This window comes from Malus domestica, chromosome 13 (genome assembly GCF_042453785.1).
Source record: "Malus domestica chromosome 13, GDT2T_hap1".
Taxonomy (NCBI): Eukaryota; Viridiplantae; Streptophyta; class Magnoliopsida; order Rosales; family Rosaceae; genus Malus; species Malus domestica.
In genome coordinates, this window is record NC_091673.1 from 7,076,801 (window position 1) to 7,098,312 (window position 21,512).

General features: G+C 40.5%; 1 long non-coding RNA gene and 1 pseudogene across 1 annotated transcript; one reads left to right on the forward strand and one right to left on the reverse strand.

Moving 5' to 3' along the window:
* Positions 1–6,017: 6,017 nt before the first annotated feature.
* LOC108170982 (cytochrome P450 71B34-like) lies at positions 6,018–9,083 on the forward strand (annotated as a pseudogene).
* Positions 9,084–10,609: 1,526 nt separating this feature from the next.
* Positions 10,610–11,238, reverse strand: LOC103414320 (uncharacterized). The gene is made up of 3 exons (XR_011574483.1): positions 11,098–11,238; positions 10,930–10,994; positions 10,610–10,827 (listed from the first exon to the last, which is right to left on the reverse strand). It is a non-coding gene; the product is annotated as an uncharacterized lncRNA (long non-coding RNA).
* Positions 11,239–21,512: the final 10,274 nt, after the last annotated feature.

Here is a 21,512-nt window from a genome sequence, read left to right on the forward strand (position 1 = left end):
CTGTTTTTTTTTTTTTTTTCTTTTTGCACGGGTTTGTGCAGTTAAGAAGAGAGACGTGAGGTAAAGATAAAGTGAAATTTATTTTAATGCCCATGTGAGGAAAGATAAAAAATAAAATAAAACTCTTTTTTGTTTGAAATTTATTTTAATGCCCATGTGTTTTCTTTTAGTTTTATTAAATTGTGAATAAAAGATCAAATTATTTTTTTAAAAATTTTTTTTATGATAAAAGAGAGTTTTGTTAATAAATACTAATATATATGCCCACATATAAAGTCCGTGTAAAATTTTTTACTTTTGTTTTAAATTTGAAGGAGAGAAGAAGAGAGTGAGAGAGAACGTTGGAGTGGGGAGAGTGGGAGAGAAGTTAGTTTTTTTTTTTTTTTTAATTTTTTATTAAATTAGATATGATAAGATCATATGTAGATAAGGCTTAAAGTTAAACAAAAAATAACAAAATTTTTATTTGTGAAATTACGTTGTTATCTTTAACTTTTTTGTTGTGACAAAAGACAAAAATGTCTTTTCACTCTCTTTTGATTAACAAAAAAGATTTCATTAATATGTATTTTAATAATACACATGACACCTAATAATCATACATGCTCCATTTTATATTAGTTTAGATAAGAAAAAAAAGAATTTTAAAGAAAAGCTCTTGATACTGTTCATTTTAATGAAAAATCACATTTTTACACTAAAAAGTTAATCATAGTATTATTCACTTTACCATTTATTTTGTCCTTATCGTTAAAACTTAAAGTTTTCAAGCCATTTTCATTAGTTTTCCTTAAGAAAAAGCTATAAAATGTAAGAAGAAAATGGGTGATTGTCGTTGTTTTTTAATGAAATCAAACTTGAAGATGATAAATTTTTCAGTACGTCCATAATAGAAGGTGTTACATTATATGTCATTATAAAATTAATGAATTTTTTTTTAAGGTGTCCTACTGATTATATTTAATAATATGGGGCGTACTGTGCTCAGAGTACATTAAAAATGTTCTCCTTGATTACATTTGGTATGCTTATTTAGCACGAAAAGGTTAGAACTTTGTGGAATTTTCTGTGGTATTCTGCACGTGTTTAGGACTACGACAAAAACCATTTTTGTCTTGAGTCCACCGTTTCAACTTTCGTGCATAATTTTCTTCGACATTTTCTACTCCACTAGGCACTTGTCGGAGTTGCTGGCTTCAATTCATCACTTTGACCATCTAGCGCGATATAGATAAATAGAGAATTTGTAGTGTGCTAAGAACACGGTTCAACATATTAAATGTTGTAATATAAAATGTTGGATACTTAAATTTTTTTTATGAGGCCATCTCTAACCGATGGCTGGCCAGAGGCCTCGTTTTAGCCCTCTGGCCCTCCAAGATTCTCCAAGATATTAATATTTTAATGAACAATACATGACCATATTTGCCTCCGTCTCCAACCGAGGGCCAGAGGGCCAGAGGGCTCGTTTTAGCCCTGTCACAAAAAACCGTCTCCAACCGAGGGCCAAACATAATTTATTATTTAAAAACTACAACTTAATTTTATTTAAAAATCATGTTGGTTAGTGTTGTATAATTTTTATGTTGGTTAATGTTATTTAATGTTGTTTCATATTGTTTAATGTTGTTTCATGTTACTTAATTTAATTTAATGTTGTATAATGGCTTAGGAAGTTATAGGAAAAAAATAGAATTTAAAAAAAATATGAAACAAATTTTGTGAAATAGAAGTTATAGGAAAAAAATGGAATTTAAAAAAAAATATGAAACAAATTTTGTAAAATAGAAGTTATATGAAAAAAATATGAACCAAATTTTGTAAAATATAAGTTATAGGAAAAAAATAGAATTAAAAAAAAATTGAAACAAATTTTGTAAAATAGAAGTTATAGGAAGTTATAGAAAAAAATAAGAAAAAAAAAAGGTTTAAATTCATAAAAAAAAAAAGGATTTACAACGGCTAGTGGCACTAGCCGTTGGAAGTTTGAATTCAAATTGTTATTTTTGTCGTTTGTAACCGACAGAAATGAGAAACATTAAAAAAAAAAAATAGCCAGCCCTCCAGCCCTCCAGCCCTCTCCGATCCCGTGGGGCCCTCCCAGATTCCCGAGCCCTTTGGCCTAGCCCTCGGTTGGAGACGGTTTTAGGGCTATTTTCGGCCCTCTGGACCCTTCGGTTGGAGATGGCCTGAGAGTTAATATAGCGAGCTGCTTCTTGGCTTACTCCCTAGATAACATTTTCGCAAGGTTCTAAAAGACGCTAGGTGCTAGTCGGATGGCGGACTGGGACCTAGCGCCTAGGTGACTAGACGAAGCTTAGGCGGACTATGTGCATTTAAGTAAATCTATTGTATTTCGGATAAATAAGTGTCTGTTTATACTTAAAATATATATAATTTCATCATAAACTAGAAAATAGAATGATATATATATATATATATATATTATAAAGTAATGAAACATAATGAAAACATGAGGAGCAAACATATAATGTATGTTTATTTAAGTGTCCAATAAGTCTCTTACAATTTATTGGAAACAATAAAATGCAAAAGAAAAGTTATCTATTTTCTATCTAAGTGAGTTGCAACCTAGGTAGGTGTCTAGACAGGTCTGGGAGGGCTAGGCGGGTGCATAGGTAGTCTAGGCGGGCGCCTCAGCAGGTCTAGACACCATTTCTTAATTTTTAAACGCCTATGCATTAATCGGGGTGGTGGACAACCACCTAGCCGGCACTAGATGGAGATTTTTAGAACAATGATTTTTGTAAAGAAAAGGTAAGCAAGGACGTCATGATCATTGATCATGTTCTCGGCAAGAACGTTTCTTTATCGAGAACTGCTAAGGAAACTCTCTCAAAGTGGGCTCTCTATAGATTCTCTGTCACCTTACAGTTTAACGACAATTCTCGCAAACATTATAGAATATTGTAACAAAACCATGAAGTGGCAGAGAGTTTATGGAGAGTCTTCAGAGAATCTTCTTAACATTTCTCTTAGTTATTAGCTTGCTTAGAGTTAGAAAGCAATGAGAGCCTTTAGCTAGGCGAACCTATAAGAGCACTTCCACCCCTACCAAATTTCCCAAGTAATTACTGTATGGGCTACTAAGCAAGGCAATTACTGTCTTTAGTGAATAGTAAATGCCCAAGTGTACCTCTTTCCCAAAACTGAATAGCAAGGCTTATGGGTACTAACATATATATTATTATATGTTTATATAAAATAATAAAAGATAATCTTATTTTTAATTTTAGATATGATTTTTAACCAATCTCGTCACATCACGTGTCATTAAGCGGAAGTACAATTTTTGTGGATAAATTTTCGAGTAGACTTTTAACCAATTCTATAGCTCCACGAGTCATGATTCTGTAAGAATTTTGTGGATAAACTTTCGAACGATTTGTGAATAAATATGAAATATGATGTAAGGTGGAAGAGCATGGTTAGGTTATATTTATTTTTGTATTTTTTAATAATTTTTATTAACTTAATTAATAACGGACCGTCGGATTACAAAAAATTGTAATCCAACAACCTAGTTTTGACACTTATGCCAACGGTAACATTTGAAAATTTTCTGAATTTTTAAGCCTAAATGTTGATCTGAAAAACCAACCGTCCAAATTTTGACACCTTACCTAACCTTTCGGAAAGGCTGAGTGTGCCTGCCCGGCGGGCCCCAACTCTTTTCTTTTTGTCGGGCCACTTGCCTTCCTCCTGCGTGTAATTCACACGCCTGCCTAAATAAATATAAAAAAGTGGCTGACGTCAACCACCTGCGGTGATGAGCTAGGTGAGTCGAGTTCGTGTTGTCTGTCGGGCTCCCTTGGAACCCAGTTAAGTGAGTTGGGCTGGAGTGATTTTGACGAGGGGGGATTGGATTGCCCAATAGCCCAGGATATATTCATGGGATGGAAGTGCTCTAAAAGAAGTCTTCGTAATTTTATTGGCCGACCTAATTACTAACACTATAAAACTCCAAATCTCTCTTTTGTATCATCTGCATGTCTTGCCATGCGACTACAGCTGACACTGGCACGAAGTTTTTGGTTGAATGCTCATATATGATGGATAGGTTTCAACTTTCATCCCATGAAAGCACATGGAGTTCTGTTAGCTGCCTGACAAGTTGGCTGGTAGATATTTGCGGGATTTTGCTTCCTGGCCGCGCATGTATAATCCTTATCCATAGTAGACATATTAATAGTAGTAATATTATGAGTTCGTTAAAACAGAATTGATTCAGGGAATTGGAGACACAAAATAGAAAGTTGTTTGTGCCCATTAGCATGCAGAATGCTTAACCATCAATTAATCGTTAAGAGTACTATCATGAGCCTGTCAAAATAGAATTTAGTAGACTACAAACATAAATAGAAAGTTGTTTGCCCCAACAGTATGCATAATGTTTATCCATTAACCGATTAAGATTGTTTGTACCATACTTGACCAATCCCGAAACTACCAAGCACCGGTCAACGTTATAGCGTCAAGGACTCAGAAGAGTTTCTCTCCAACCAGGAGGCCAATCACACTGCAACACGTGTCAACATCAAAGGCCAATCACAGCATGACACGTGTCAATGACAGAACAAAGCTATAAACTCTCTTCTATAAAAGGAGATCATTCTCCCACAATAATCCCCAATATCATTTGTACTAAATCATTCACTAGTACTCACTAAATGAGAGCTTGAACCTATGTACTTGTGTAAGCCCTTCACAATTAATGAGAACTCCTCTACTCCGTAGACGTAGCAAATATGGGTGAACCACGTACATCTTGTGTTTGCTTCCCTGTCTCTATCCATTTGCATACTTATCCACACTAGTGACCGGAGCAATCTAGCGAAGGTCACAAACTTGACATTTTTTATTGTACCAAAGTCCTCGCTGATTTTGTGCATCAACAAAGATATTATTTGAGTTTGTCAAAACATGATTCAGTGGAATGGAGACATAAATAAAAAATTGGCGCCAGCAGCACGCATAATGCTTATCCATCAACCCATCAATATATAGGAGTACTATCATGGTTTGTCAAAACAAGATTCAATAGAATACAAACATAAATAAAAAGTTGTTTGCGCTAATAACATGCATAATGCTTATCTATTAACCGATAAATTTATAGGAGTACTATCATGAGTTTGTCAAAACAAGATTCACTATACTACAAACATAAATAGAAAGTTGTTTGTGCCAGCAGCATGTATAATGCTTATCCATTAACCGATCAATATAAATGCTATCATGAGTTCGTCAAAATAAAATCCAGTAGACTACATATATAAATAAAAAGTTGTTTGCGCCCATATGAAACAATATGGTTGAGAAAGAGGAAAAGAGATGTATCTTGCATTTGTTGTGTTTTTTTTTTAATTTTTTTTTTGTTTTGAGATTTCTCCACATGAATCTAATTAATTGAAGGATATGGATTGCTATCCATCCACCGATCGGTACTATCATAAGTTATCCAAAATAAATCCAGAGGGCTAGAGACATAACTAAAAAGTTGTTAAGAAAGGGCGCCTAAACCTACTGAGGCGCCCATCTAGACTGTCTAGGCACCCATCTAACCCGCCAGACCCGCCTAGGTTATGACTCACTTAGACAAAAAATAGATAACTTTCATTTTGCATTTTATTTTTTTCAATAAATTGTAAGAGACTTGCTGAATACTTAAATGAACACACATTATATGTTTGTTCCCCATGTTTTCATTATGTTCCAATAGCTCATAATATATTTGTCATTCTATTTTGTAGGTTATGATGAAATTATATATATTTTAAGTATAAACAGACACTTATGTACACGAAATATAATAGATTTAATTAAATCCGTCTAGTCTGTCTAGGCGCTAGGCCCCAGCCCGCTTCTCGACTAGCACCTAGCGTCTTTTAGAACCTTGCCTACGACAATTTACATGAGTGATAATTTTCATCGACGTTTCTGTCGTTTGTTCCCAAAGTCAGCCATATATAGCTAGATATTTGGATCACCAGAGCTTATATATGATGGACAAAATCTCCAGAAAAATAATAACATATCATTGATAGAACCTCCAATGGCTATCATCACCTCCTTGCTCATATGCCTTCCATTTCTCCTTCTTCTCCCTCTATTTCTTCTACTCCAAAAGCGGAAAAATGTCTATAAGAACCCACAGCAAAAGACCTTTCCACCAAGCCCCCCCAAGCTCCCCCTCATAGGCAACTTGCACCAACTCGGCACCCCACGTCACAAATCTCTCCACCAACTCTCCATAAAGTACGGACCAGTCATGCTCCTCCACCTCGGCCGTGTCCCACCCTCGTCATCTCTTCCGCCGAAGCAACCAAAGACGCATTAAAAACCAACGACCTCCACTGCAGCAGCAGACCCTCCTCGGCCGGAGCCCGCAGGCTCACGTACAACTATCTTGACATGGCCTTTTCTCCCTATGGCGGCGATTACTGGAGAGAGATAAGAAAAATATGCGTGCTCGAGCTTTTCAGCGTGAAGAGGGTCCATTCATACAGGCAGTGGCGGATCCAGGAAATAATGTTTGGGGGGTCATTAAGGATAGCGCGCGCAGCGCGAATTTTTTTTTTAACAGAAACGGCATGCATATCGTCATTTCATCGGGTCTTGGTAGGATAGCGCGACCAGCTACTCCAAAATCCTTGTTCAAAATCCTACATTCCAGCTCTACATCTGCAAAGAACAATGAAAAAATAAAATAAAAAGCAGAGCCTTTCGGTTCCACTAGCAAAGGCACAAAAATAAGGCTCCGTGCAAAATAAGGTCGAAAGGACACGCTTGGTATTTTTGTTTTTGTTCAGACCTGCCCAGGACACGCTGGGCATTTTTTTTTTGTTTAAACCTGGCCCAAAACGACGTCGTTTTGGCCAGGTCATTTAAAAACAATTCCTGGGCCAAAACGACGTCGTTTTGCCCAGTTTTTTTTTAAAAACAAACTGGCGCCACAGCGCCTTCGTCTTCTTCATCCAACCTACCCAGACCGACGACCTTTCGTCGAACAATTGGTGTGCAGCGAACGGGGTCGCACCAGGGGTCGCACCACCAGTCCAAGGGGTCTCTAAGGTTGCTTCCATGGCTTCTAAGGGGTCGCGCGACCCCAATGACCTCACTGTGGATCCGCCACTGCATACAGGTCAATCAGGGAAGAAGAAGTAGATGAAATGGTCAATTCAATCTCTGCCTCTTCATCTTCTGGTGCTCCTGTTAATCTTACCGAAAAGTTGGTTGCTCTCACGGCTAGTATTATTTTTAGGATTGCTTACGGGACAACTTTCCAAGGGAGTAAATTTGAGCATAAAAATATTGATGAGTTCATTCAGGATACTGAGGTCATGCTCGGAGGGATGCCCGGGGCTGACTACTTTCTGTCTTGGATGGGGTGGGTTATCGATATGGCTTCCGGTTTGCACAAGGAGTTCGATAGGATTTCCAAGGAGTTGGATGGTTTTTTCCAGCAGGTGATTGATGATCATCTGAAACCTGGGAGGAGAGTTGACGACGAACAAGCTCATGAAGATATAGTTGACGTTCTGCTAAAGATAGTGAAGGAGCAAAGTGAGTTTGGAGCCTCTCATCTTGGTCACAACAACATCAAGGCAGTTCTCTTGGTAATTAATCTCTTAAAATAACCTCTTGTGGTTATTAATTTTGTGTTAATTTGTTATTTGTTTGAGAATTATTTTATATGCAGACAAAAGTTTGAACCCCTTTCCCCTTGGTGCCTTTTTATTTTTTTGAACCAACCATATTATCTACAAGGAAGGAAGCGAGGAAGTAGGCCGAGCCTCACAATAGACTAGTAATTATTTGATTCAAATTTGGCGTTGGCGATAATTGAATCTAAGACTTCTCATATACAGGTGAAAAAGAATACAACTAGACTTTAGTGTTAAGTGACTCCTTAATTAGTGCCCATTTAGAAAACAGTAAAAGTTATTCTTTTATAACCCCAAAAAATTATTTGTCCAGTTTTGTGAAAAAAGGAAAGGAAAAAATTTAGTTCATGTCCCATTTTGTTGCAAGAATAAAAGAACAAAAGTAAACATGGTATGTTTTCCAATAAAAAAAATAATTAAAAAAAATTAAAAAAAAAAAAAGTAAGCATGGTATGCACACAGAGAAAAGTATGATGTTGCAATTATTTTTTTATGCATCATTTTTCTACTTTATTTTTCAATTATTTTTCTTACTATGATGTTGCAATTGTGAATCAGAATCTATTTTTAGGTGGAATAGACACAGGTACAATAACAATGGTGTGGGCGATGGCAGAGCTAGCTAAGAACCCTAAATTGATGAAGAAAGCACAAGAAGAAGTCAGAAAATGCATCGGAAACAAAGGAAAAATCACAGAAACTGATACAGATCAGCTTCAATACCTCAAGATGGTAATCAAAGAAACCCTAAGACTGCATCCTCCAGCTCCAATGCTCCTTCCAAGAGAAACCATCTCCCATTGCAAAATCCAAGGTTATAATATTGAACCAAAAACAACAATTTATATCAATGACTGGGCAATCGCACGCGACCCTGAGGTTTGGAGGGACCCCGAAAAATTTATTCCAGAACGGTTTGAGGGAAGCTCTGTCGATTTCAAAGGACAACATTTTGAGTTTTTGCCGTTTGGAGCTGGTCGAAGAGTTTGCCCTGGAATCTATATGGGAACGACAACAGTGGAGCTTGGACTAGCAAATCTTCTCTACTGGTTCGATTGGAAATTGCCTGATGGAATGAAGGAGGAAGATCTTGACATGGAAGAAGCCAGTGGCTCCCTTTCCCTCACCGTTGCTAAGAGAACTCCTCTCAACCTTGTACCCATGAAATTTTCTTAAAATTAAGAAAAAAATTAACGGAGGATTGGGGAAGACCTGTTTCTTGTTATGGTTTAAGATTGGGTAGAATTCAGTTGATATGTTTCTTGTTCTTATGGTGTAGTTAATTAATAATGTGGCACTTGTACTGTATATTGTATATCCTTGTGTGAATGTGTACTATTACTCTGTTCTCGTCTTAAATTGAATAAAACACTACAAATCACAGGTTGACATATATTCTAAAGTGATTCGTTTGTAATGTCGAAGTGTTCTTTACAAGTAGAGTATTAATTAGTTAAATCTTTTCTAACAAAACAGAAATGATTATGTTTTTAATTAACATTTGTTATAAGTTGGAACACCACTTAAGCCTCTGATGTTTGAGGTCACTGAACTCGTTTTCAAAGCAACTGGATATGCATGTTAGCCCTTTTCTTTTCTTTGGGGTTCTTCACATGGGAACTGCTCAGAGAGTGTTGAGATATGTGCAAAGGACACTTGACTATGGAATCAAGTATGAAATGGGGAAATCAACTATCCTAATAGGATTTTGTGATAGTGATTAGGGTGGCAGTGAAGATGATTGCAGAAGCACATCAGGTTATGCATTCACTGTTGGTTCAGGGGTTTTCTCTTGGGCATCAGTGAAACAACAAAGTGTTGCACTGTCCACAGCTGAGGCAGAGTATGTGAGTGCCTCAGAGGCAACATCTCAAGCCATCTGGCTAAGATTCATACTCAAAGACGTTGGGGAATTGCAGGTTGATGCCACACCACTTCTGTGTGACACCTCATCAATCACCATGACTAAAAATCCAGTTTTTCATCAAAGAACAAAGCACATAAAGAGGAGATATCATTTCATCAGAGAAGCATTACAAGAGAATACAATCAAGCTACACTACTGTAAGACAGAAGATCAAATCGGAAACATTTTCACAAAAGCTCTTCCAAAGGAAAGATTCAATTACTTGAGGGGGATTGCTTGGCATGACAACCATAACCAATTTGGAGGGGAGTGTTGGAACCTAAATTGCTTATGGTTCCAAGGATCGAAGATAGCAAGTGAAGCTCCAAGTAATGAGTTGCTGCATAATCGAAGAAGAAGAACAAAGGTTTTTACTCGAACGGCTAGTTTTGTTTAAAGCTTTTGTTTGTGTAAATGAGTGACACGTGTACACTCCAGATTAGATCATTTAAACCCCCAATGAAGGGCTAGGATTAAATTTGGAGAAGGGTAAGTGTAATTCATAGTACATGTTTGTCTCCTAGCACATTTAGAGATAAGTTTGTTAGTTGGCAATGTACCAAAGCCCTACAAACATTCTCTATATAAATCAAAATATGGCTGATGCATTTGCATAGCCATGTAGCCGTCACAAACCTGCAACATTCCTTATTTCTCTTGTTCATTTCAGATCCCTAGAAAACTAATCAAACAGTGAATCAAAACATACAAAAGACACAAACTTTATCAATCTCACGGGACCCCGAGTTTCTGCCATTTGGAGCTGGTCGAAGAGTTTGTCCCAAAGGTTTGATTGGAATCTCAGTTCGACAACATTTTAAAAACATTTTGAGTTTCAGCTGTTTGAGGTTGGTCGAAGATCCTGAGATGTACATTGCAACAAAAACGGTAGACCTTGGACTTGCAAAATCTTCTCTACTGGTTCGATTGGAAATTTCCTTATGGAATGAAGGACAAAGATATCGACATGGAAGACACAAGTGAATCCCTTTCCCTCACCATCTCTAAGAGAACCTTGTCCCAATGAAATTTTCTCAAAATTAAGAAAATAAAGAAGACATGTTTTCTTGTTATGATTACGATTGAATACAACTGATTTAATTTATCTGCTTTCATGTTCTTATGGTATAATTAATTAATCAAGTGACACTTGTGTGGTCCGGTGTGACACTCGAGAAGTTGCATCATAGCTAGGTGTTCCAAGTTCTCGTGTGTCTGAAACAAAGCTTCTCCCTGTAAAGAAATTCGTTCTTTTTTTCTCAGAAATTCTATACATTTTGTTCTAATCCAGAAATCTGGCGGAGACTGATGGACCAATATAATTCAGAGACATACCGAACACAACTCTACCAAGATGCAACCAACACTCCATATGTCACATGGATAACTCCATCCAAGTCCTGTAAATATTAACAATCTTATGAATGTTAAGAGATAAATTGATAGCAAATATTCAAAATGCAAATGATTCGCAAGATAACAGAAAGCATAGTAATAGCATACCCAGAATAACCTCAGGTGCCCGGTAGTGCCTTGTCGACACAATGTATTTGTGCTCTTGATGCTCATAGGCTGTGCTGCCAAAATCAATAACCTTGATAGCACTAGACTTTGGCAACCTTTTATAACTGGTTCCATCTTTTGGTGCCCGGATGTAAACTGTGACAGCAAAGCAATAAAAGCAAATGACAATTTTCAATAAGTGAACTAGATTCAGATAAGAGGTACAAACAATAAGTGAACCGTGTCATCTGAAGGGGCAAAAATGAATAAGAAAACACTAACTGCAGAACAATTGTCAAACCTTAGCCAATATTGGTTCTTCCTCCATGCTAGTGGGTGAGGGGATTGTTTGTGACGCCATACCCATATTTCACTCTGAGTTCATAGCGGACCATTTAGAAAATAACTTATTAGATACCGAAAAGCAGCTTGAGGCCCTAAGGCGATCATGTAGTATCCCCTGTAGTGTAGGAATACGTTTGGTGCGTTGTGAAGAATTGCCTTTTGAACCGACCAAGGGTCATGTTATGTTCTATACCCAGACATTAGTGACCTTGGGGGTAAATTTACCTTTGCATCTGTGGTTGCAACGGATGCTGTCTTTTATTGGTTATGCACCTGGGCAACTCAACCCTGGTTTATGGGATACTTTGATCGGGTTTTATATTATTTGGATGGAGTGTGGATTAGGTAAGCCTTCCTTCCATCAGTGGCGCTACTATTATAAGATGCGCCCGGTGAAAGCATGTACTGGTTATGCCGAATGTGCATGTCGGAGCGAGAGAGAGTGTGTTGTCTTTGATAAGAGAAAGGCGTACTGCACATGGAAGAAACGTTGGTGCTTTCTTTATAATGATTGGGAGCATGCTAAGGGTGTCACGCCTGAGCGACGTGTTCCTATTCACTTCCAGACTGTAGGTTGTAATGTATCCATTTTCTCATTATTTGCTATTGTTGTGATTTTCTCTTGCTTCTAAGATTTTTCTTCATGCAGTGACATGAGGCACCATCAAACTCAAGATTTTTCTTCATGTAGTGACACGAGGCACCATCAAACTCTGCGGACATGAGCTAGCTGATGTAGAGAAAGTGCTGAGGGTGCCCAAAGAAGATAGACACTTGGATAAGCTACGACCCTTGTTTCGAAAGTACGGTTTCCAGCCCTTAGTTTCCGAGTGCCAGAGACGAGCGAGTAAGTTGTATCCTTCACTTGATCCTTGTTCTTCACTTTTTTTTAATTTTTTTTATAGATATATAATGTGGTATTCTTTACTTTGATTTTTCTTGTTCAGTGGAGAAGGTGGGCAAGAAAGTGGAGACTAGCACCAAGAAAATGAGAGTGCCCATGTTAGTTCCTTCAGAAGACATCTTGTTTCATAAGGAAGCTCGCAAGCACCGAGTGAGACCAATCATTAAAACTAAGTCTCGAGAAGAAGTCCTCAAGGTTGCTGCCTCGAAGAAAGCTAAAGTTGAGGCCATTGGATATGCTGCTGCCATAGTTGCCGGGGAAGATAGGCGATTGCTGCCTCCTCTTCCTACTATTAATCCCATCTTTCCTCCAGTTAGGGAGCACATTGGGCAGAAAGGTGATCCTAGTTCTAGCAGCGAGGGTAAAGATAAGGAAGAGGTTGGCAGTGTCCCTTGGAAGGATTTGAAGGTTGCCATGCGGCCAAAGGACTTTGGGTATATCAACAATTGCCTGGCAGGGCGTCGATTCACTTTCGATGAGCTCAGAGAGCCCTTAGCTAAAGATGAATCGGATTGCGACCGGATGTTGAAGCTGTCTTCATATGTGAGTGTTACTTTGTCATTTCCTTGTTTTCTCCTCTTTATTAGCATTATTTTAGTAATGATGATCATCTTGTCATGCAGGTCATGGCTAAGTATCACGACAGACTGCGAGAGGCTGAGCGGTGCAAGGTGAAATTGAAAGAGAATAAGCAGCTTGTGAATGATGCCAGGAAGAGGAGCAAAGCTTTGGCTGAGGCCATCCAAGTCAAGGATCAACATTTTGAGAGTTTAAAGAGGCGGAATGGTGAGAACTTGAGACTCAAGGTACAGTTTGAGGCGACTAAGAAACAGTTGAAGACAACTATGCTCGAGGTTTCCAAGGTTAAAGAGGAGTTGGGTAGTGCCTTGGTTGAGGTTTCTGAGCTGAAGAGTAGTATCCCGACTGAGAAGGAAGCTGCTGTGAAGGAGTTCTTGGGTTCCCATGCCTTTCTCCATGTTCTTAGACCTCGCTGTACCCGGGAAGTTCACTTTGAAAAAAGGAAGTGGATGGCTGTCCTTGATCGTTATGATGATGGAAGCGTTCTTTGAAAATACCGTGAAGAAATAGATGAGCATCATCGAAAAGGTGAAACCTTCGACCTTGCAGTTTATTCTAGGAGTGCAGATGAGTCTGGCGATGAGGCTAGTGCTGATGAGCAGAGTCATCAGGGTGATGATGAGTTTGGAAATGCAGAAAATGGCGGTAGGACTCAGAGTGATATGATCAGGGGTTCAACCTCAGATGAGGATGACTAGAAGTGCTTTCACTTTATGCATGTACTCTACCTGCACTAGTTTGTTGTTTGTATGGCATGTGCCATGTTATAAGCCTGAGAGTTTTTTTTTTTTTTTTTTTTTTGCATGTTTATGAGTGTTTGCATTATCAAGCAAGTGTTTGTATTATCAAGCTTCAAGTGTTTGCCCTATCATTGATGAATGTTTGGCTATGTTTGCATAGATCCTTTGTATAGTCTTGTTGACACATACTTAGATTTTATTTTGTATTGGAAACATTTGCGTTGAAGCTTCAACACTTGAGTGTTTCATTGCTCAAAATGTAAAAGAGTTTAGGGCCGAGTTGGCTAAATCACCTATTTATTGAATTCATACCAAATGGTCTTTGTTACATAGGATGCCGAACGGCTGTAGCTTAACACTTGTACAATGTGAGTCTATTTGTAATAGTACTTCAAGTGGTCAGCATTCCATGGATGGCCAAGGGTCTTGCCGTTGGAGCTTCTGAGCTTGTAGGAGCCAGGACGGCTGATGCCGACGACCTCGAACGGTCCGTCCCAGTTAGGACTGAGTGTTCCTTCACTCGGGACCCTATCACAGAGTAATCTTTTCTTCAGTACCCAGTCTCTCACTTTGAAAGAGCGAGGTTTGACCCTTAAGTCGTAGTAGTTGGAAATGCGCTGCTTGTAGGCGACATTCCTCAGGTGAGCCTGATTTCTGTGTTCCTCGACTAGATCCAGGTTGAGGGTGAATTGTTTGTCGTTCTCACTCTGCATGTAGTTCTGGATTCGGTATGTTGCTTGCTCAAGCTCAACCGGGACAACTGCTTCTGTACCAAAAGCAAGTGAGAATGGAGTTTCTCCTGTGGAAGTCCGATATGAAGTGCGGTATGACCAAAGAACTTGGGGTACGAATTCTGGGCAACAACCTTTAGCTTTGTCCAAGCTAGTTTTCAGAGTGCGCTTGGTTATTTTGTTAACAGCCTCGACTTGTCCATTAGATTGGGGATGGGCTGGAGAGGCAAAACATAAGTTGATGTTGAACTTAGAGCAGAACATCCTGAACTTCTTGTTGTCGAACTGCCGCTCATTGTCCGTGACTATCGCATTGGGAATGCCGAATCTGCAGAGGATGTTCTTCCATACGAAGTCTTCTATTTTTGCCTTAGTAATGGTTGCCAAGGGTTCTACTTCAGCCCACTTTGTGAAGTAGTCAACTGCAACGATTGCATAACGGACCTTGCCCTTCCCTGCAGGCATTGGGCCGATCAAATCAAGTCCCCATTGGGCGAAGGGCCAAGGGCTGATCATAGGAGTGAGCAGCTCGGGAAGGGAGTGAGGGATAGTTGCGTAGCGTTGACACTTATCGCATGAGCGAGATATTCTGATGGCATCTTGGTAGAGTGTTGGCCAATAGTATCCTTGGCAAAAAGTCTTGTGTGCTAGGGATCGATACCCAGCATGATCTCCGTAGACTCCTTCATGTATTTCCCTAAGGACAATTTCTGCCTCCGCAGGTGTAAGGCATCTTAGGTATGGCAGGGTAAAACTGCGCTTGTAGAGTTGATCATTAATGATCAGGTAGCGGGCAGACTTGTATCGAATCTGCTTAGCTTGGACTTTGTCATTTGGGAGGATGCCATGAGCAAGGAATTTATAAATTGGGGTGATCCAACTATCTCCTTGTTGTAAATTGCACACTTCCGCGACCATGGTGTTTGGTGCCGCCAACAATTCGACATGAATTTTTCTCCCAATTTTATCTTCCACTGCCGAGGTGAGGCGAGCCAAAGCGTTTGCATGACTGTTTGCCGCTCGAGGAACTTGGGTGATCTGGTAGTGGAAATGCTTGAGCAAAAGTCGTGTTTGCTTAAGATATGCTGCCATGGAGCTATCCTTAGCATCAAAGTTGTTCGTGACTTGGTTGACCACTAATTAGGAGTCACTGAAGATATCAATTTGTTTAACCCCAAGGTGTTTGGCCAAATGTAAGCCTGCTAGAAGGGCTTCGTATTCAGCCTCGTTGTTCGACGCCTTGAATTTGAAACGAATAGCGTATTCTATCGCCACTTTGTCGGGGGTAGTGAGGACTAATCTTGCTCCGTAACCCTGTTGGTTGGATGAGTCATCAACATACAGACTCCATGCTGGGGTTGTTGATTCTATCTTCTGAGCTTCCGATGGTAATGAAGCTATTGCTTCAGGTGTAGAAGTAATGTCAACATGATATGTGAAGTCGGCGATGAAATATGCTACTGCTTGACCCTTTTCGGCTGGTTTTGGTTGGTAGAAGATGTCAAACTCACCCAATGCTATCGCCCATTTGATCATTCGCCCAGACGTGTCAAGACTCTGGAGTATCTGTCGAAGAGGGTGATTGGTAAGCACGATGATGGCGTGTGCTTGGAAATAAGGGCAAAGTTTTCGAGCAGACATGACCAATGCTAAAGCTAATTTCTCAATGTTGGAGTATTGTGTCTCCCCATCTTGTAGGGCCTTGCTAGCGTAGTAGACGGGCCGTTCGACACCACTGTCCTTTCGAATAAGAACAGAACTGACTGCTGAAGCCGAAACATATAGATAGATAATGAGAGTGTCACAAACTTCTGGTTTGGAGAGCAGAGGGGCTTTACTCATGTACTATTTGAGGTTCCTGAATGCCTTGGCACATTCCTCCGTCCATGATATGTACTTCTTATTTCCCTTGAGTGCTTTGAAGAAATGAGCACATCTGTCTGCGGCCTTAGAGATGAATCTGGTTAAGGCTGCCACCTTACCAGTAAGGCTTTGGATGTCTTTTGAAGTTACTGGCTCTTTCATATCGAAGATTGCTTTGATCTTTTCGAGGTTAGCTTCAATGCCTCGTTGGCTAATCTTGAAGCCTAAGAATTTGCCAGAGCCCACGCCGAAGGCACATTTGTTGGGGTTCAACCTCATTCGATACCTCTTTAGAATGGTGAAAGTTTCATATAGGTTGGTGATGTGTTGGTCAGCATGTTTGCTCTTAACTAGCATATCATCAACGTAAACTTCCATGCTCTTCCCAATCTGTTCGACGAACATTGAATTAACCAGTCTCTGATAAGTTGCTCCTGCATTCTTTAAGCCGAAAGGCATAACTTTATAGCAATATAGTCCCCTGTCAGTAGTGAAGGCCGTGTGTTCTTGGTCTGAGGGGTTCATGAGGATTTGGTTGTATCCTGAATAAGCGTCCATGAAGCTCAAGAGCTCACACCCTGCGGTAGAGTCTATAAGTCTATCAATGAGAGGAAGAGGGAAACTATCCTTCGGGTATCCTTTGTTTAGGTCGGTGTAGTCGACACACATACTACACAAGACCTTTTGAAGCAGGAGACTTTCCTTGGTCGGATTTTTCTTAACAATGACAACATTTGCTACCCATGTTGGGTAATTGACTTCACGGACGAAGCTTATGTCCTTGAGTTTTTCAACTTCTGCTTTCATTGCCTCGTATCGTTCAACATCATAAGATCTTCGCTTCTGTTTTACTGGTTTGGTCTTAGGATCAATACTCAAGTGGTGACAGATGATATCGGGAGAAATGCTCGGCATATCTTTATATGACCAAGTGAAGACCTCGGTGTTCTCTTGCAAAAAGGAGATCAGCGACAACCGAAGGGGTGGTGACAAAGTGGTGCCAATCTTCACCATGCGATTTGGATGGTCTTTGGAGATAGAGACATTTTCTAACTCTTCAGCGGGTTGTGCTTGCTGGGTGAAGGAGTCATCTCGAGGGTCGTCGGGTTGACTGTTGCCATCATAAAGATCCGAGTTGGCTTCATCTGGACTGGTCTTTACTACTTGGTTATGTATAGAGAGGGTCTCCTTGGGGACATGCAGGTGTTGTTGCTTAACTGAAGTGTTGTAACATGATCGAGCACTAAGTTGATCTCCCCTGATGTATCCATTGCCGAAAGGGGTCGGAAACTTCATCAACAACATATGTGTGGATACCATGGCCTTCAGGTCATTGATGCATGTGGGCCCAAAGATGACATTGTATGCCGTCAGGCAATTGACCACTAGGAAGTTAGTGGTAAAAATAGCTGTGTAGGGGCCAGTACCAATGGTGAGGGGTAAATGTATACTCCCTAAATGTTGTACGATATCGCTAGAGAAGCTTATCAGAGGAGAAATCGAGCGATTAAGCAAGTGTTCAGCTACATTAAATGCCTTGAAAGCTTCAGCAAACATGATATTGACTGAAGCACCTGTGTCTATCAGGATTCGTTTCACATCAAAATTTGCTATGTGAGCCTCTACGATCAGCGGGTCGTTATGAGGGTAGATGATACCTCTTTCTTCCTCAGGGTAGAAACATATTGGATCCCAGTTAGGTTTTTGATACTTGCCTCCCCTGATGTCTTCCACGTGAAACACTTGATGGCCATGTCTCAAAGTTCGTTCACTGTTTTTCATGGCCCTATTTGAAGATTCAGACATGGGTGTGCTGCCGCTTAAGGAGTATATCACATTCACCTGGCGTTGGTTACGGTTATCCCTTGGATGGTGAAGGAGGAACTGATCAATTTTTCCTTCACGTGCCAAAGCTTCAATATGATCACGGAGGATGATGCACTTCTCACCATCATGGCCATTATACTCGTGGTAGCAACAAAACACGCCCGTGTTCTTTGTGGACTTGTAATCTGGTTGTCTTGTCTTTGGCTTTGGTATCAGGTGAGCTATACTGGGGTAGATGGCCGCGCATGTAGCGTTCAAAGGTGTGTATGTCTTATACCTCGGGGTAGGGCCTGTCTTGACACGTGATTGGCCTACCGCGTTGATTGCCTGGAGACGGGCGTTATTGTGATGATATCCTGAGTTATCGCGATAGTGCCCCTTATTCTTTTTATTAAAATAAGATTGGTGAGGATGGAAATCTTTCCTTTTGCCCCTGGGATTGATATGTCTGCTGACTTGGCGAAGTATTAAATGAGGCAGGGGGTGTGCTGCTACCGTCTAGAAGGTTGAGGTCTTTTCATTCGGTTGGATCTGGCCCCCACTCCCTACTTGCTGATAAGGGGTGACTGTAGGGGGTTTCCCTTGATATGTCTTTGCCTCGACGGAGGCATGGTTGTAAGCTTGTGCCATAACCTCAGAGTAAGTCTTTCAAGTGTTGACGTTGATCATGTACTTGAATAAACAATCACGTAAGCCTGCCGTGAAGGCCTTGAGGGCGGTCTTGTCATCTGCCTCAGCGCAGCGAGAATACTCATGGCTGAAGCGGTCAGCATACTTTCGTAATGACTCGTCCGGCTTCTGGCGAATAATGTACAAGTCATCTACGGAATGCAAGCGATCAGTCTGGAAGATGTGTTGAGAGACAAACAGCTTCCTCAACTCTTCAAATGAGTCTACCGTCTCGGGTGGAAGATGGCTATACCAGTTTAAAGCTCCACCAGAGAGGGTATAGGGGAAGAGAAGGCATCGTTCTTCATCGGTGTGTCTCCGGTATACCATGGTGGACTCAAAGAGGTTAAGGTGTTCAATCGGGTCTTCCTTTCCAGTATCGAGTTGTAAGCCAAGCTTCTGCTTTGTCTTTGCTTGGATGGGGTGTTGAGGATCCTTCTTATGAGGGGGCCAGGCCTGGGTTGGTTCCAGTCAAGTATCTCGGCTTGACGTTCAACCTTCAACTTGTTTACTTTCTCCAGGAGCTGTAAGACAAGGGGGTCCTGAGTGAAGTCGTGCACCACTGAAGTTTTCTTCTGTAATTCCCCATCGCCTCTTGTAAGTAGGAAAGTTTGATCAAGATAGCGTGATTTTTCCTTGGACTCGCCACACTGACTCCTAGAGTGAGTATGTCGGAATATTTCCGAGTCCTCTGTACCTTCATGTTCTTCTGGGACTTCTTGCCTATTCCCTAGATTGGCTGCTGGCCTGGGTCGTGGAAGAGGACTGAGTCTTTCAGAAAATCTTGGGTCATTGATCTTCGAGCTTATGTGGATGAGATTCTCTTGACGTTGCTTTAGGAAGTCTCGACAATCGCGATAGACGGCTTTTGATCCTTCCACTCACTCTGTGAAGAGGTGTTTTCCTTTCCTTCTTCTGTTTCGGGTTGAAACAGCTGGGTTGAGAGAAGTCTCATGTTAATTATCACACTGATGTGTAACTCAATCCCTATCAGGGATGTCCGTGTTGGATATCGGTGACCCTCCGTGTTGGGGGCATTCAGATGATTGTTGACCTCAACAGGGGCGACGAGCTTGTGTGTTTGAGCATGCCTAGCCTCGTGAAGCATCTCGAAAAGTTTTTCATATTGTTCCTGGAGGACCTCATTCTTCATTGCTATCTTGTTATTCTAACCTCTAGCTCATCGACTTTAGCTTGAAGAGTAACTCTATTTCCTTCCTGCCTTTGTTGCTTCATACTAGGTCCAAGGCGGGTGTCATTCTGTGTGTTATGGCTTCTTTCGCTCCCCATGTCGAAGAGAGATGCTTGGCCAAAAGAAAGTGTATAAGCGGTGGAAACCAGCTTGACAAAGCTGAAGAGAGTGGGAATAAATGTCGTTTCCCACAGACGGCGCCAAATGTTGATGCATAAAATCAGCGAGGACTTTGGTACAACAGAAAGTGTCAGGTTTGTGACCTTCGCTTGGTTGCTTCGATCACTAGTGAAGATAAATACGTAAATGAATAGGGACAGGGAAACAAACACAAGATGTATATGGTTCACCCAGATTGTCTACGTCCACGGAGTAGATGAGTTCTCATTGATTGTGAAGGGTTTACACAAATACATAAGTTCAAGCTCTCCTTTTGTGAGTTCTAGTGAATAGTTTAGTACAAAATGACATTAAAGATTATTATGGGAGAATGATCCCTATTTATAGAAGAGAGTTTCTAGTTTTGTTCTGACATTGACACGTGTCGTGTTGTGATTGGCTTCTGATGTTGACACGTGTCGCACTGTGATTGGCCTCCTGGTTGAAGGGAAACTCTTCTGGGTCCTTGACAGTATAACGTTGACCGGTGCTCAGTAGTTTCGGGATTGGTCAAGTATGGTACAAACAAAGTGTATCACCCTTCGTGATCATATTGAAGTTTTGACATGTGAAGGAAAAATTGATCAATTCCTCCTTCACCCTCCAAGAGGGTAACCGTAACCAACGCCAGGTAAATGTGATATATTCCATAAATGGTGGCACACCCATATCTAAATCTTCCAACAGGGCCATGAAAAATAGTGAACAAGCTTTAAGGTTTGGCCACCAAGTGTTTCATATGGAAGACATCAGGGGAGGTAAGCATCAAAAGCCTAACGGGGATCCAATATGTTTCTACCCTGAGGAAGAAAGATGTATCATCTACCCTCACAACGACCAACTGATCGTGGAAGCTCACATAGCCAACTTTGAAGTACGACGAATTCTGGTAGACATGAGGGCTTCGGTCAATATCATGTTTGTTGAAGCTTTCAGGGTACTTAATGTAGCTGAACATTTGCTCGACCACTTGATTTCCCCTCTGATAAGCTTATCAGGTGATATCGTGCAACCTTTAGGGAGCATACACTTACCTTTCACTATTGGTACAGCCCTTACACAGTTACTATTACCACTAACTTCCTGGTGGTTGATTGCCCAACGACATACAATGTCATCTTCAGACGCACATGCATCAATGATCTCAAGGCCATGGTATTCACACATATGTTGATGAAATTTCCAATCCCCTATGGCAATGGTTACATCAGAGGATATCAACTTAGTGCACGATCATGTTACAACACTTTAGTCAAGCAACAACACCTGCATGTGCCCAAGGAAACCCTTTCTATACATGACCAAGTCATAAATACCAGCCCAGACGAAGCCAACTTGGATCTTCACGGTGGCAACAGTCAACCCGACGATCCTCGAGATGACTCTTTCACCTAGCAAGCACAACC